This window comes from Oryzias latipes, chromosome 9 (assembly GCF_002234675.1).
Source record: "Oryzias latipes chromosome 9, ASM223467v1".
Taxonomy (NCBI): domain Eukaryota; kingdom Metazoa; phylum Chordata; class Actinopteri; order Beloniformes; family Adrianichthyidae; genus Oryzias; species Oryzias latipes.
The window spans coordinates 4,896,667-4,913,560 of record NC_019867.2 but is presented as its reverse complement, the minus strand read 5'-3'; the positions used below and the strand labels follow the sequence as shown (position 1 = coordinate 4,913,560).

General features: G+C 42.5%; 1 non-coding gene across 1 annotated transcript; it reads right to left on the bottom strand.

Annotated features, from left to right (window-relative positions):
• Positions 1–6,478: 6,478 nt before the first annotated feature.
• LOC101161490 lies at positions 6,479–16,871 on the bottom strand. Its single transcript, XR_002873850.1, has 5 exons — positions 16,608–16,871; positions 15,686–16,480; positions 13,873–14,587; positions 11,518–11,715; positions 6,479–10,312 (listed from the first exon to the last, which is right to left on the bottom strand). It is a non-coding gene; the product is annotated as an uncharacterized LOC101161490 (transcript).
• Between the last annotated feature and the right edge of the window lie 23 nt (positions 16,872–16,894).

The window sequence follows — 16,894 nt, the reverse complement described above, 5'->3', positions numbered from 1 at the left end:
ATGTAATTTGGTTCAATATTCAGAATCCCTTTTATCTTTATGGGTGTCTATTTTAGACACTCTTAATTTGATGGGGAAAAAAGGATGAAGGAGAATTTCCTATTTAAATTGACCTTTATGAAGCTTCAACTGTATTTGTTTTTGGATTTTTTTTTTGTTACCTAGTTGGAATCATAACTGGTGTAACCACCAACGAAGTGAGGACCTTGATCTTTATGAGGACCAAAGCACAATCTTAATGAGGAGAAATGTCATTTATAAGTCATAGCTAAGTGACTTGGTCACTTAAAGTGGTTAGAATTTAAAATATCAACGAAAAAAATTAAAATATGCTAACATGCAGGTTAAAAAGCCTTTATTATTGCATTTGAGGGGATTTGGAGTTCTGTATAAAGGGCTTTGCTGGCACCAGCATAAGAAGCTTCAACTCCTGACCACCATCCAATCCCATTTCCACAGTGCTAATGGGGAAAACACAGTGTGCTGGGAACCCAATTGTCAGCAGACAATGCGCTCTGTATCTCACACAGCCAGGCGTATTGAAAAGCACACAGAGAGGCCAGTGTTACTGATAATAATAAGGATAAAAAAAATGTAAAAAAAAAGTTGGAACTTGTGCATAAGCTTGCTTCTCAGGGCTGTTCCATCAGTTTTCAAAGAACAGACTCCATAAGAAAATGAAGAGTTTTATCAGGAGAAAAAATCTCATCAAAATGATTCAAAAATCAACCTCAACAAGGATTAGACTCACACTATGGGTCAGTTTGAAAACATCCCAACTAGGGCTGCACGATATGTGGAAAACTCCTGATGTGCGATGTCAGTGATCAATATTGCAATGTCGACATAACTTGTGATGCATAAACAAACAGAAAATCAACTAAATACATAATTTCCATTTCACCGCACCATTTTAATTTAAATAAATGTCAACATAACTTTAATTATATTCCAAAAGACCGTCATCTATACAGGAGGTCCAACTTAAATGGCTCCATCCGATTTGATTCGTTAACAACTTCAAGCTGCTATAAGATTGATTTAGCACATTTAAGGTAACCATATATCTCAACATTCGACGACTTTTGTGATATGCTTATTGCACAACTTGACATCACGATAACATTTGCGATTTATTGTGCAGGCCTAATCCCAACTATAAACTTGAAATGATACAGAAGTACAATTATTACCTGCAAGGGGTTCAAAAACTAAGATAATGTGACCTAAAACAACACATTTCAGAAAGACACGATGGTGACATGAAATAGATGAACAATTAAAAGAAGTTTAGATTTGCAGAAAAGGTTCATGAGACTCTAAAAAGGCGACCCTTATTTATTCAAACATAAACTGAACACGACAAAATACAAGCAAGTCGTGATAAATTACAGTTCGGTCTTGATTAAAAAAGCAGTCATTCAGTGTCAAATGTTTGGAAGGTTTTTCCCTGGTTTGATTTCTGTAAAGCTTGTGTTTGTTAGAACAACTGGACCATTCCATTTTTTCCTTGCACAGTTTTAATTTTATTTTTTATTTATTTTTTATTTTTTTTTAACTTGTCCTGTCCAACAGCTAGGCAGACAGATGAGAGCTGAGGGCCTCTTGTGTTGGACATATTTTACTTTAACAAGAGGGGTTTTTAATCTTCAGACAAACCAAAGGTATGTCTGAATAAACCCCTTTTGTAATTGAGGCCAAACTTTATTAATTTCAATCATGTCTGAAAATCTTTGGTGTTGGACCGGACGGAAAAGGAAAGAGGGGAAGAAGAAAGAGGGACGTTAGAGAGAGGGGGGGTAGGGGGTGATAATAGGAGGGGAAGGGGGATAAGACCATGAAGCAGCATAAAGCAACAAGTTTACTGGTTGTTAATCATTATGGTAAGTAAAAAATACCATAAATGATAAATGGATTTCCAACCTATCAAAACACACACTATCCGAAGCTGAACGCAGTGTATTATCACACGGATTAAACTACGCCATAACCCCAAAACAGATCCCGCATGAGGAGTTCATCGTAGCCACCGAATTAGCATGTGAAAAAATACAGGACCCAGGAGAAAAAGCAGCACTACGCAATGAAATAGCAGGCATTCTCAAAACCGCAAAACTACCACCTAGTAACATAACCAAAGAAGAAATGGCAGCCATCCACAATCTGAAAAACAATAGAGAAATCACAATACTACCAGCAGACAAAGGCAGAACCACAGTCATCATGGACACAGAACAATATGAAAAACAAATGAATGAGATGCTTCAAGACCGGAACACCTATGAGGTCCTGAAAAGAGACCCCACAGAAGCAAAGAAGAGAAAACTCAAGACTGTACTCAAACAGTTACAGGAGGAAAAGAAAATAGACAAACAAACCTATAACCATCTCATACCAACAGCCAGCATCATCCCCCGGATCTATGGCACTCCAAAAATACACAAACCTGGAGCACCACTAAGGCCCATAATAGACAGCATGGGATCAGTAACATACAATCTATCCAAATTCATCGCAGATATTTTGAAACCCCTCCTAGGAAACACAGATTACCATTGTGAAAATGCAAAACAGCTGGCAGAAGAACTCAAAAACACAAAGATGGAAGCAAACGAGATATTCATTTCACATGACGTAATATCATTATTCACCAGGACTCCAGTAGAAGCCACACTACAAATAGTGCAGGAACAGTTAACAGCAGACAAATCACTAAGGAAACGCACAAACCTTACAGTTAATGACATTACACAACTCCTCCAGTTAATTACTACATCCACGTATTTCCAATACCGTAACACAATTTACAGACAAAAAGAAGGCTTTCCCATGGGCGACCCACTATCAGCCACAATGTGCAGCTTTTTCATGGAGGACCTGGAAAAGAGAGCAATAACATCCGCACCAGAGCACTGCCGTCCAACCTTGTGGAAACGCTACGTCGACGACATTCTGGAAAAGATCAAAGCAGGACACACGCAGGAGATCACAGACCATTTGAACACGATGGACGATACGGGACAAATCAAATTCACACATGAAGAGGAAAAAGACAACTCCATCAACTTCCTGGACATCAACATCAGACACATGGAAAACAAAGACATAAAAATAAAAATACACAGGAAACCAACTCACACAGACCAATATTTATTATGGACCTCAGAACATCCTACCACTCACAAAATATCTGTCGTAAGAACCTTGTTTGAGCGTGCAGAGCTGGTAACGGACGGGGAGGACAAAACGGAGGAGAAGAAACACATAAAAAATGCACTAACCAGGTGTCAATATCCTCAATGGGCCATAAAAAAGGGACAAACACAGGTGGAGCAGAGGAAATGCAAGGAAGTAGAGAAGGAAAAACTGAGGAAAAAAACAGAAAACAAAGGAATGGTTACATTGCCATACATCAGAGGAATCACAGAACGCATCCAAAGAGCCATGAAAAAGCATCACATCAGCACCCCAGTGAAACCGTATAAAAAACTCAGGCAACTACTGGTTCACCCAAAAGATAAGATTGAACAAAATAAAAAATGCAATGTCATTTATGAAATCCCATGTCACACCTGCAATAAAACATACATCGGAGAAACAGGACGCTCCTTCATCACAAGAAAAACAGAACATCAAAAAGAATGCGAAAAGGAAACAAACAAAATACTAACAAGAGCCAGACGACAACAGGCAGTTCAAGAAAACATGAAATCAGCCATAACGGATCACTGCAAACAAGAAAACCATATCATGGACTGGGAAAAGGCCAAAGTCCTCCGCACCGAAGACAACAGACACCGCAGATGGATCATGGAGGCGGTGGAGATCAGAAAACGAGCCCACACTTCCATGAACCAGGATGAGGGGGCTTTCCTGCTCTCTCACACCTGGAGCAACATCCTCCAGAGAAAGACGGACATCAAGGGGCGGAGTCACTTGTCAAAGTTTGACAGGTGACTCCGCCTCAGTCACAAATCAGCTGTTTTTAAAGACGTCACACGCCACCATCTGATGACGACCCTGACGAAGGTGGAAGGCATTCCGCCGAAACATGTCGGTAGGTTTTACACAAAACAAACCCAGTGTCTGATAAAAAAACAATTTAAGTGCTTAATTATGGTAAGGTTCAAATGTAGAAAAAAAAAAAAGAAAAAAAAGGGGCGGAGCCTGTCCACACACACACTCAAATGTTATAAACACAACCTGCTAGCTGCAAAAATGTCCACCTGTCGACATGTACACAAAACAGATAGTGTTCACATGCATACTTATGCCTTAAAACCAACTAGTGTGAAATATTTCAGTCATTCAATCATATACACTGTAAGTGCAAAGGTGAGCTAACACCTGTGCTCAGGTGAGTGTTTATGTTCTTCTAAAATGGATGGTGGAACGTGAAAAGAAGGAGGGAGAGTGCCCAGCCACCCCCACCCCAAGACCCCCACCGCAGCAGCAGCGGCAGCCGGAATCCCCCCAACGCCATACGGGAACAGGCAGGGAACAACCGCCCCCCGGGCGACCAAGCCCGCCACCCAGGCCAGGGCCAGCAGGGCCGCCGCAAGGCCCCCAGAGCCAGAGGCCAGGGACGCACGGAGGGAAAGAGAGCGCCGCCCCAGGCCAACCAGGAGAGCAGCCCCCCCGCCGCGCCGGGAGAACCCAACGCAGGGCCCCACCGGAGAAGGACGCCCACAGCCCCAAACGAGCACCCCACCACCACCCAGGAGTTCCGGGCATCCCCCCGCCCCAACCCCAGATACGAGCCAGGACCCCCCAAGGGAGACCCGCCCCGCACTACAGGCAGCCACCCGCCCGGCCCACGGTTGGTCCAGGGAGGAGCGAGGCAGGGGCCCGCCGCCCCCGCCCAGGAGGGGGGAACCCCGGGGAAAAAAGAGGGCCCACAAGGGGTGTTGTAAATATGGCCCGACCAGGCTCGGCCACAGTTGGAAATTTGGCGGGGCCCAGCACTCAGGAGCAAGGACCAGAACCCACCCCCCAGGGACCAGACACCCCCGGCTCAGATGTAATGTGAACCCCCCCACCGCGCGGAGAGAGCACCGCCGGGCCCAGGAAGCCGGCACCCCGGGGACACGGCCGCCGCTGCAAAGGGGCCGATACCCCCCACCAGGGAAGAGGCAGGGGACAGACGGACCCAGGTCCCACCTTCCTTGCAAAATGTGTGTATGTGTGTTTGAAAGGGTGTGTGTGTGCATGTGTGTGTGTTTATGTTGGGATGTATATATTGAGGGGGGAGGGGTGTGTGTACTAAGGGGGGTGCGGTTAAAATTGGCAGGTAGGGCACTAAGGGGACATCTCCTGATTACTCACAGTGACGTCCCCTCACCCTCCCCACCAAGGGCCCTAAATGTCTAAGGTGCGGTTAAAATTGGCGGGTAGGGTGCTAGGAGGACATCCGCTGCTTGCTGGCAGTGATGTCCAAGCACCCCCCCTACCAAGGGCCCTACATGTCTAAGGTGCAAATAAAACCAAAAGAGGGGGGGCCCACTCCATACGGCAACCACAGGAGGGGGGTCACTGCCTAGTAAACCCCCCCCCCCCCCCCCAGGCTCATCGCGGACTAAGCCCCCCACCCCCTCACCCTATTATGAGGTTTCACCCTATTATGAGGTTTCACCCTATTATGAGGTTAAACACAGTGTTAATTTTAAAAGCAAAGGTTGTTTTTCTTTGAACAAAATGCTGCTTTCTCCATTTTCACATGACGTTTCTGACAAAGAAACATGACATCATCAAATCTGTAGCGTAAAGTAAAATTGCCGAAGTAGAAAAATAGACCAGATTCTTTTTCATGAGTTAGATCGGTTAAAAATAATAATAAAAAACACGTTCAAAAATAGTTTTTTAGGCTGTAGAAACACATTCTTATTTCGACAGTAGTCGCCACATCCTAATAAATCTCTTTTGTTTGCTCATTCCAGTGAATTTGAGTTTGTCCTTCGTCATCCTGTTCTCTTTCTGCAGTGACTGAAAGGATTTTTGTTCTTCTCTCACTGCTGCATTAAAGAAATCATCTTTTCTGTTCTGTAACTGATCTTACGTAGATTCTCACTTCATTTCTGCTTCACCTTTGTCAAACGCGTGAAGTTTTTTTTAGGTACACTTGAGTATTACAAGTATACTATAGACCACGTACGTGGAATGTAGGACGTTTGCTAACTGAATAATTTCTCAGACAATTTGGAACGTTTAAGTTTAAAAGATATAGTTTATATAAAGTAGAGTTCAAGTATACTCCCTCACTGTTAAGTAGTAGATTTAAATAGACCATTTTTTGCTCATGGTCCTCTTATCTCATTATTACAGTTGTGAATGTTTGTCTCACAGCAGATGTTCCAGTGTTTTTTTTCTGGTCCTCTCCAATCCCTGCTGCTACTGCCAGGATATTTGCTTTACTAAATGCAGTTCTGCTGGTGGTTTCATCTTGATTTTCCACTCAGAAGGATATTTAAAACAAATAAAATGTTTTAAAACGTCCCTTTTATTCTCCTCACAAAGCTGTTTGCATTTGTCAAATGCCCAAAAGCCAAGCAAGACATGAAAAAGGAAACCAGAGACAAGTCGTTCAGAAATCCCATCAATAATTCATGAAAATAAAGACAAGATGTTGAAAAATCATAAAGAAAAGTACATTATTGTGGGTAAACCATTAAACTTACCTAAATATTTGTCATGAAAATACAATTTTCTGAGTCTTTGAAGTTTTTAAAAGCTGGAAATAGAAAAATAAAGTCAGATAGCTGAACTTAAAATAGATCATTTGGTCCCTTTGATTTAATTTCGTACGTACAAATACCTGGGAGTGACTATCAACAGCAAACTGAGCTGGAGGAGCCACAGTACTGCTGTTTTACAAAAAGGCCTGCAGCAGACTCTACTTCCTAAGGAAGCTGAGGTCCTTTAACATGTGCAGCAAGATGCTGGAGATCTTCCAGCAGTCCGTGGTGGCCGACCTTGTTCTCCTCTGTGGTCTGCTGGGGAAGCAGCATTGCAGCGTCAGCGACGCCAACAGACTGAGGAAGCTGATCAGGAAGGCGGGTTCTGTCATTGGACTCAGCAGTGATGGAGAGGAGGTCACCGAACAAGATCTTATCCATTATGGCACATGTGTCAAACTCAAATGTGGCCCTCCATGTCATTTTCTGTGGCCCGTGAGAGCATAAAAGTTTTTAATTTCTTAAAATATCAAATTGGTGTGTATTTATTCATATCTGGGGGGAATCGGACATGAAATATTGGATCGGGCAACTGTGCGTTAGGACTTAAAAACTGTCCATATAACCTAACCTGACAGAATCAAATTTAAAAGTATTTCTGCTAGAGTAACAAGCAAACATGTGTTTTCTATGCAACTGTAATTGTCACTTTAAAAAGTTATAATAAATAAATAATGATTTATTTAACATTAAGGAGTAATTATGTTTATATTTCATTACATGAAGTTCCATGTCTAAGTTATATCAGGCCCTTTGAGGACAACCACTATGCTGATGTGGCGAAAATGAGTTTGACACCCCTGCATCACGGACAACCCAGACCGTCCTCTCCACCCTGTTCTGGACAAACAGCGGAGCTCCTTCTCTAGGAGGCTCAAACCGGAAATCCTTCCTACCAAACACAACAACACTGTACAACAATTCACAGTGTAGCAGATAACATCTGCACATTTTTCTTTTCTGCACATTTTTGCATATCCTTGTTTGTACTGTCTGTAAATAGCTTTTTTTTTTAAATCATACGACCTTATTTGTTTACATTCATGTTACATTATTTTGGATTTTCTTTACATTCTATTTTCTCTTATGTCTACTATTCTTCTTTTACTGCTACGGTAACAAACAAATTTCCCACATGTGGGATCAATACAGCGTTTCTGATTCTAATTTCACAGTAAGACTGAAACCATTATTGCAAATCCCATGTTTCATGACACAAATGCCTAATCAATCGCTGGAGCTTGGTTCTCCTGCTGCTTTTGTGTGCACACGCTTGTGTTTGTGGAGTTTTAGCCAGGTGGAGAACTTCTCCTGGCAGAGGCTGCACTCGTAGGGCTTCTCGCCCGTGTGCAGCCTCAAGTGTCCCTTCAGGTCCGACTTGTGGCCAAACTTTTTGTTGCAGACGTGGCACTCGTACGGCTTCTCCCCTGTGTGCGTCCTGTTGTGCCTCTTCAGCGTCGTCCTGGTGGCAAACTTCCTTTTGCAGAGCGTGCACTTGAAGGGCTTCTCCCCCGTGTGCACGCGCTGATGGTTTTTGAACGCGGAGGAGTCGGCGAACTCTTTTCCGCAGTCTTTGCAGGTGTAGGGCTTCTCGCCCGTGTGCACGCGCTGGTGTTTCTTCAGGTTCACGCAGGAGCTGAAGCTTTTCGCGCACACGGTGCATTTGTAGGGCTTCTCGCCCGTGTGCACCCGCTGGTGCAAGTCCAGGTTGTAGCGACGGTTGAAACCGTTCCCGCAGATTTCGCATTTGTAAGGCTTTTCCGTGGCGTGAATGACCAAGTGCTTGTTCAAATCCCAGCTCTCCCGGAACATTTTCCCGCAGGTTTCGCACTTGTAGCTTTTCTCAACCGTGTGGGACTTCATGTGGAATTTGTAGTTTTTGAAATTGCTCATCACTTTGCCGCACGTGTCGCACTTGTACGGGTTCTCCACGTTCTCTTCAGCGCAGTCGCTGGATGTGCCCAGATCGCTCCTGTCGCGTGATTTGGACTTCTCTTTTCTCTGTAGCTTTTCCGCCTCGGACCTCCTGGACATTGGAGGATTTCCCTCCTTCTGTCTTTTCTGCTTTGGGTCAGAACTGCCACCATTTGGTCTCTTCTGCAGCTGCTCCTTCTTGCTCCTTGAAGATTTATTTTCACTGCTGGGCCTCTTGCTTGCTTTCGATTGGCTGCTTTCAGCTGGACTGCTGCCTGCATTTGTTTTTGGTTTTGAAGTCGCCTTCGCTTCGGCGTCACAGCAACTCTCCTGTGGCAGCTCAGAAAGACTTATTTCCTCGTGGCTGTGCCTCCTCTTTTTGCCTGACTTTGAGCTTGAACTCGTCTTCTCTTTGCAGGACTTCCTGTTTGCAGTCAGATCTGTGCCTCGGTCCCCGCCACAGCTCGGTTCTGGCGCTGCTGTGGGGTTGTTTGATGGTCTGTCGGCAGACTGTGAGGAGTCAGGTGCTGTGTCTCCATGTGGTCCCATCTTCTCCCCGCGCCTCTGGTGTCGTCTCGTTTCCATGGCTCTACTCTGTGCCGTTTTTGCCTCTCTGAGCCGCCTCCTTGCTGCTGGATCAGAACGAGCGTTGGTTTTATTCGGTGAACATTCCCTTTTCTTTGGCGATGTGGCAGTGTTTTGGTCAGCTTTTGGACTCTTCTCCGTAGGCGTGGCGGACGCTCCGTGCTCATCAGTGCTCTTCTCTGGTCTTCCATGTTCGTTTTCCTCAGTCGGTATAAAACCTGTTGCTTCGTCTGGTTGTGAAGTTTGCTCTACATTTTCAGGTGAGGTCTGCTTCGCATCTTTCAGTGATTCCTTGATATTTTCTGGACTTCCATTCTGACGTTCATCAGGTCCTGCTGACGCTTCACTTCCTTTGATTGTTTGATCCTCATCAGCCCCCGTTGAGACAGAACCTTCATCCCGGCGGCTCTGCGCCCCGTCCGGGGTCTCAGCGTGGCCTCTACCTGTCTCCTCTTCAAAGCTGGATGGTGTTGGTGCCGGTTCTGTGTTTGTTTCCTCCTGCTGCGTGATCTCATCGCTGTCATTAGGTGATACGTTTGTACAGCTCTGATCCAAAGATAGCGTTATGTCTTCTTGGTTTATCTTCTTCTCTAGCGTTTGCTCAGTACTTGCAGCCGACAGTGAGCTCACATCCGGCATCTCCTCATCTGGATTGGCCTCCACGTCTCCAGTTGCTGTTTCACATCCATCGGTAAAGGCTGTGCGGTCCTCGTTCTCAGATCTATCATTGGTTTTGGAAAGTCCTTCCAGATCATCCTCTGCTGTTGACCTTGCAGAACTCTCCCTGTCTGCTTGAGGTTCTGCATCTTTTTCTGAGCTGATGGACGGAAATTCTCCAGGTTCTATAGTCTCTGATTGGTTTGACTCCGAGGGCCGGTGCTGATCTTCTGAGACATCAGGAGCGGGTGTTGGAGTTGAGCTGGAGGGCTGCGTTTGCCTTGATGGCTCCTGACTGATGCAGATTTCTTCATGTTCATCTTTGATCTGGGTGATTTGTGATGAAAGTCTGGAGTCTTCCTCTGGAGAACCGAGGTTCTGTTGGTTCTGGACCACCTTACCCTCCTTACTGGGGAGATCTTTCTCTACGGGGAAAGAGAAAAGGGTGAGAACGTGGAATAAGGATGTTTGATATTTGTTTTGGTGTTTAATGGGCAAGAGAAATTGAATCAAATCTCAGGAGTTGATGTCCGCTTCATCCTCAATGGGTGCATGACCAACAAACACAACATATGTCTATAATTTATGTATAGAAACTTTATCTCATCAGTTACTGATGCGGTCCGACAAACAATTAAGAAACTAAAAATAAGTGTAAAGAAATGTATTTTTTTTATTAGTTAAGCCTTTTTTGTGGGATTCTTAAAAATACAATCTAGTAAAGTGAAAGGTTATTTGACAGATAATGTGAATTTGATCTTTCTGTTCATTTCTTTCTCCCAAAAAAGAGGCTAAAAGAAAACATTATGTTCATAAAACTGTTTTGTTCTTTCTTCGTATAAACAATGTAAAAACTGCAGGATTTATTGGTTGTTCATCACACTTCATGAAAAAAAGAAGAATTATTTTGGGAAACAATGATACTTTGACATAAAGGGCGATTAATACATTGATTTTGAATAAAAGAAAAAGATAAAAAAACATTTTTTAAAACTATTTTTATGGCTTTTGACATGAACCTCTGTGCTGCTGGTGCTTTTTTTATTTGCTCTGTCTTTATTAGTATTCTTGTTTTTATGGCATGTATTTAATATTTTACTACTAAATTGTTTTACCTTTTTCATGTTTATCGATTCTAATGTATTCTAATGTTTGACTGTAGTCATGTTGTGAAAAGTCATGCAGATAAATTACATTCATGTTTGAAAATTCATCATATGGTCCAGATGCAGCTTTTAATTGACTGTAACTTAATCTAGACAGGAGTATGAAAATATCATAATTTATTTATTTTTATTGTATGCACAGTAAAATTAGGATGCTCCCAATTTGTTTAAAAGAATATATGACAGTCAGGATTAGAAATAAATATAAAATATAAAAAGTATAAAACATTATTTGTTGTATGCAGAAATAAAGTATTGAAAAGTCTTAAAGTTCTTTTTTTTTTAAATTGTCTCTACTGTTGACAGTTTAGTTTGTTTGTTTTTAGGAATTGCATGGATCGATTTCCTCATCTGCTCTTCTGATGGTTCTGATCAGCTCTCCCGGAACCACCGAAAAATGTGAAACGGAAGTTCTTCACGCAAACTGTTTGGACATTTTAGCTCAGATCTGGAGGTTGTCGTACCTGACCTGTGAAACTTTGGCTCAGGTGTAAAAACCGTGTCCAACATTCTGCGCTGGCGAGCGATTTCTGCCTCATAATCCTCAATTCTCTTTTCAAAAGCCCCCACTATTTCCCGCGCAGCCGCAGTTAAGCGATCACAGACAAAGTTGCGCATGCTCTGGGCTGGATACATGTTTGAAAAAGTAATTATGTAAAATTAAACTAGAAAGGAAAAAAAAACTTTAAAAAGTGGAAACCTGAACTCACACTACAGCTCAATTTACTTCCTTGTGGCACGAGTCTTCTTCTTGTCTTTTAGTTTGGACGACGTAAATAGTCCGGGTTGTGTTACTGCCCCCGTCTGGACACTCAGGAGTATTGCAGGACAAACAAACTGCCTCATCGTGTCTTAACCAGATTCCCAATTCTACAATTTTAACCCATCAGGCCCAATTCTTTCTTAAATAAAGGGGTAAAACGGATCATAAAATCTTACTTGCCCTCATCGTATTTAACAGAGTTATTTGTTTAAAATTCAGCCTCCTGTTGCAAATGAAAAAAAATATGAATTTCTGTAGCAATATGCACAAAACAGTCCAACTTCCTGTGGTCAAAATACAATTTTGCAAATTCCATACAAGTAATAGTAAAGTTTAAAAAATATTTTTTTTCAAAACAGGCACCTTTATCAGTACCACCATAATGTTTTCGGAAAAAAAAAGGTGGAAAAAGTCATTTCTTAAAAAAAACCATCAAAGTTTATCGTTGGCTTTTATTGAGGCAAAATATTTTCCTTCTGGGTTTTCAGACCTTTTTTTCACTCCATTAACTTGTTTTGATACTTTTGCACGTTCAAACTTTGCAGCCCAGATTCTCAACAACCATTCTACAACATGACCCAGACATAATTGTTGAACTTGTTGAAGCAGTTCTAATAATACGTTTCTAAAAACAGAAAAGGTTATATATTGTGCTTATTAAATACATACTTAAACTCAAACACTTCCAATGAATAATTAACTCTGTTGTCTTCTAAACTGCCCAGTTGATGAACAGTCTGTCGGAGAAAAGGCTCAAAACTCCCCTTTTCCATCTGGCTATTACCGCTACGATTCTTTATTATGCATTTCAAATGTTGATGTTTAATTATAGTAACTCTTTTTTTGTTATGGTGATGTTTTAGGGTTCTTTTTATTTCCTCTGTGGGATTCTCCTTCAGGGTGGCCTGTGCGGTGATCCTGGCTTCCACCCTGAATGGACTTGGCTCTAGAACAGAGACGACCGTGTTGGTCCTTTCTGAGCTCAGCCTTAAGTTGAAGTCATACTTTTAGGGTTCGAGGGGTTGGGAAGCAGAAGGAACGCAAGCTCTGTTTTTAACTTTTATTGTGGAGCGTTGTGTGTGATTCCGTATGAACAGCACAAGATTGTTCTACAACATAAATATATGGAACAGAAGCTGTGACAATACAAGCGCTCTTCTAACTTCACATGGAAAAGACATTTTATCTACAACTTTAGTCAAAGATTTTGGCGCACAGAAACGTCCGTCACGTTATTCAGGTGCATCTTCGAAACAAAAAATGTGACAAATTCAGCAGCCCTCCAGGCCTGGCTTACAGAAAGTGCTAATTTTGTTACGTTCAGTCTGTTTTTTCCAAGGAAAAAACTCTGTTTGGAGGTTGATTTGATCAAGCTCTAATGCTCACCTGTGTGTGTGACTCTAGAGACACAATTTAAGACCCACTCCAATGAAAATTGGGTTCATGTAGCCTTTTTTTCTCATGCTGGAGAACATATTTAAAGAAATTTCCGATAAAAATTGCATTTCTGAGTTTTTCTTTATTCAAATCATGGTGAATCAGGAGCAGATGAAAAAAATCTGTAGCTGTGACGCTGCTCCACAGTCGGCAGGACAGGAGCTCCCTGCTCTGCTCCATTCCGATGCATCCACTCCCAGCCAAATAGATCCATGTACGTCTTTATTTCCCGTGTTTGACCTGGAATCGGACTCAAAACGGTTCAGCTGGAGAACTCCAATGTTGCTCGCCATTTCTGTTGAGGGGATGTAAGCTAGAGTGTAAACAAAGGGATCATGGGAAGTCAGAGGAGGCTTACTTCGTGCCAACAGTCCCACCCACAACTGAAAGGTGAATTCTTTTAACAAACTCCGGCCGCTCTGGAGCAACTATGTCCTAGAAAACAACCACAGGTTTTTCAAGTTAAGGCTAAAAATGGCATCATGATAACTTAAAGATCACTGGGAACGCTTTAAAAATAGATCAAAGGATGATCAGAGTGGGACTTTACAGCTAAAACATCATCCGTCAGAAATCCGCTGGCTCACTTATGTGCGTTTTCATGTGAAGCTTAAGTGACTTCTGAGGCTTTTGCCGCATGTTTTGCAGGAGGAGGGTCTCTCTGGTGTGAATGATCTTGTGTCCGTTCAGTATGGACTTCTGGGTGAAGCTCTTGCCGCAGGTTTCGCAGCAGTACGGCCTCTCGCCGGTGTGGATCCTCTTGTGAACGTTCAAGATGGAGGTCTGGTTAAACGTTTTCCCGCAGACGTCGCAGGAGTAAGGCCTTTCGCCCGTGTGGATCCTTTGATGGACGATCAATATGGATTTCTGGTTGAACCTCTTTCCGCAGGTGTGGCAGCAGAACGGCTTCACGCCGGTGTGGATTCTCATGTGTCGAACCAGCCTCGACCTGAACTGAAATACTTTCCCACAAGTGTCGCATTTATACTCATGTTTTTCAGTCATGTATGCAGCGGCGAAAGGAGGTTTTGACGCAAGCGCCTGCCTGTCTGCTCTGTAATCGGACTTATCTATGGACTTTCCTGAACTTGGAAGCTCACCGGGATGCAGGTAGAGAGTTTCAGTGCCGTCGTGGTAATCGTTACCACGCGATAAAGACAGCACAAGCGCATCCGGGTCCTGTTTTAGCTCTAGCGGCTGTCCGTGCTGACTGATGTAGAGCTCCTCCTGTTCCTCTTTAATCTGAGGAAACTGGAATTCACTCTGAGCCAAACTGATACTCCTCTGCTGCTCATCCAAAACACCCTCCTCTTTGCACAAAGGTGCTGGCAGCTCTGGAAGATAAAACAGCAGAACAAATGATGCAACAAGCTTAGAAACGGGAAAACTCACTTTTTTAATGATTACTGACCTCATCGATCTGCAAACTCGTCTGTTTGCAAATAGACTCAGTTCTGAGGGTTATTTTAAAAAAGAAACAAACTCCACAATGGTCAAAATTGTAAAAAGACTTTTTTCTCTGTTACTTCCATTTTTACAGATATTTACAAGATAAATGCTACGAGACACAAAGTCTTTAAAGAAACTGCAGAAACTTTATTGAAAATTGAAGAATGGAAATTATTAGGTTTAGATTTTTTAGCTTTTAGTAAAAAGCAAATTTCAAAATAAAAAAGTCGTTTTTCTAAAACTTGAGTAGCAGCTCAACACCTTCAGAATTGTTTTATTTCACATTCCTGTTCATTTGTGTTTACAGGTTTTGTTTTATGAAAACCTAACCTATATTTCATTGTGAGGCATTTACCCAGTGGGTTTTCTTTTTGTAAAAGGGGGAAAAAACATTGATTATTATTTAGATTAGATTAGATTAGATTAGATTAGATTAGATTATATTAGATTAGAGGACTTTATTAATCCCACAATGGGGAAATTCATTTATCTGTGGCAGCAACAACGACATTCAGAAATAACATCAAAAAAGCACATCAAAAACGACATTCGTATTAAATAAATAAATACATATTAAATAAATACAGCTACAAAAGTGTAATAAAACATGTGATCCACCGCAAACATGTGATCAACTGTAAAAAACGTTGTTTTTTTTACGGCATTTTAATTTACCTACAGTCTATTAGGTTTTTCCTTGTTTTTTTTTAGATAATGCAGTTTACCACAAAAAAAGACTGAATTAACTAACTAACTAGACTAACATTATCTTTTTATAAAAACATAAATAAACAAAAGACTAATCTGAGCTGTAAGAGATGAGAAATCCCTGGAGAGTGGTTGAAACTCAGGATCCTGGATTGGTAGCTGCTTCTAACCATCATAACTTTGAACAAACATCTGGAGAAGGATGAAATCAAACGTGTAAATATACGCTCTCTTAACAAACGTGAGCCAAATACCTGGATCAGGATGGTTCTCACCTGTGTGCCAGATGACATGAGCCTCCATACTGGCTTTCTGAAAGAACCTTTTGCCGCAGGCGTCGCAGGCGTACGGCCGCTCCACGGAGTGAATCTTTTTGTGCACATTCAGGATGGACTTCTGGTTGAATCTCTTCCCGCAGGTGTCGCAGGAGTAAGGCCGCTCGCCCGTGTGGATCCGGAGGTGAACCTTCAGTATGGACGTCTGGTTGAAGCGTTTGCCGCAGATGTTGCAGCAGTAGGGCTTCACACCTGTGTGGATCCTCTGGTGTCGAATCAGTTTGGACTTGTATGGAAAGGCTTTGCCACACGTTTCACACCTGTAGTCGCACTCATTGCCCGTGCGAATGAAAAAGGGAGTTCTTAACAGGGGAGGAGTGTGATCTTCACCGGTTTTCAGACGTCTCCTGCTTTGTTTTTTCTCTGAGCTTTCAGGTGGTTCCAGGTTCTCAGCTGTGGTTCCTGTTTGATCGTGGCTTTCAGGTAAACAGGACTCCCTCCACTCTAAAACGTCACACCTTTGGGCCGGGATGGCGTCTGTGGACTCTGTAGGTTTGACGGGATTTAAGGAGACAGTTTGATTGGCGTTCTCATCACATTTGGCAGCCAGGATAATGGGATCTGTCTTATGATTTAGATCTTTATCCAGACTGGTGCAGAGGTCTTCATGGTCATCATTAACCTGTTGAGATTCTGAGTCCTGTTGGTCCAAATCACAGTTCTTCCTCTGGATACAAGCCTGCACCTCCGTCTGCCCCCCACTCACATGATGATGAAAAAAAGCTTTTGGGACCTCTAAATGGAAAGATTTACACACCATTTAGTCTAAATAAAAACATCCTGCAGTGGAATTAATTATAATAAAATCAATCAATTTTACTTTCAGACCAATGTTCTAATTTTACACAAATTTGACACAAACCTGTACGGTGTAACTTTACTCGAGGCTTGCAGACGACAGCCAGCAGCCTTCGCTGACGGTTGATCTCTTTCTCATAATCGGCGATCGTTTTTTCAAAGACTTTAACAATTTCTTCGGCTGCCGCTGTTAGTCGCTCGTTCACAAAATCTCTTAAACAATTTACCGACGTCATTCTCTTAATCTAAAACCACAATAATCGCCTCAGGCTCGAAGGGTCATTTCAGATGTTTTGATTTAGTTCTGTTATGTGTCGCACACTAAAAGGTCCGACGAACGAACGTAGGTTT